Consider the following 1,247-nt stretch of genomic DNA (forward strand, 5'->3'; position numbering starts at 1 on the left):
CCCTTACCGGTCACAAAAAAAAAAAAAAAACTGAAAGTGCGGAGTCACCAAACACACCTGCTTGCCTGCAGGAGTCCATGAAATAAACTTCTGGCAAGAAAGACAAGCTAAAACATGCATGTATAAAAAGGAGCTGCTTCTGCCTTAACACGCAGTCAACTCTTGCTAGAGACCGTCACTCTGCTGCACTGATGCAACATATCTACCTTCAAGTAGCCCAGAGTCCTTAACATAAAAAGGACTCCTCTGCAGACCCCCAGCCGAGTAACACCAGGGACTAGAAGTGGTTTCCTTACCGTTGACTGCTTCCTAGCCTTGAATGACTGAGTTTGCTCCTTCTCATTGTCTTTCTTCTTTTATTTTCTCTTGTTTGAAATGACAATTTGTTGATTCCTGTTTGCTGAGATCTCTGTGGGCCTGCCAAGCTACCAAAGTGAAAGGGATAGTACTGGAGAAATAGCTCCTGGTGAATTCCACGTAGGTTATAACTGAATTGAGTTCGTGTGATTCAAGAAAGCTTGACATTGTGGACGGACACAGTTGTGGTCATGTCGAGTTAATCATAACCTCAACTCTGTGCTCATGACACCCATGTGTTTATTACCTTTTGTGAGAGTCACGGACTCCTTTGAAAATACGATAAAAGCTGATCCAGAAAAATGTCCATTCAATCATGAACTATTTAACATAGGGCTTGATGAAGTTCACCAGCGCCAGATGAAGAACCTCTGATTTAGCCTCTTTGTATTTGTATTCATCTGTGTAACATGAGTAATCGCCTGTCCGGCCATCCTCAGAGTTGTTGGGAGGGGCAGATGAAAAACGGAGAGAGACCCAAAAATATTCTGTAATAAGTAATAAGGTATTGTCCAAGTGTATGGTGTATGGAATTATTAATATTTAACTCAAAATGTACTACTAAACCAAAGGAAGAAGATGCCTGAATTTTTTTTCAAGTGCTAGACAGGAATGGGATGTGTGCACTTGGGGGGGACGGTTAGTGTGTGGGTGTGTTTTAATCAGTGATGAAATGAGTCATTAGAAATACATGCAGCTGTTATGCCTTCTGGCTATTACTTCTGTGAGCCTTAGTTTCTTTATAGCTATATTCTCTGTAACCATGTTCACCTGAACCACATTCTAATCAAGACTAAATTTTTCCTCACAATCCCCCTATGTCTCCATGCTGTTATTTTAAGGTCGTGGGGTTGAGGGAAGAATCACTAAGTTTTCCCTTAGAAAATGAT

This window comes from Galeopterus variegatus, unplaced genomic scaffold (assembly GCF_000696425.1).
Source record: "Galeopterus variegatus unplaced genomic scaffold, G_variegatus-3.0.2 Scaffold4291, whole genome shotgun sequence".
NCBI lineage: Eukaryota > Metazoa > Chordata > Mammalia > Dermoptera > Cynocephalidae > Galeopterus > Galeopterus variegatus.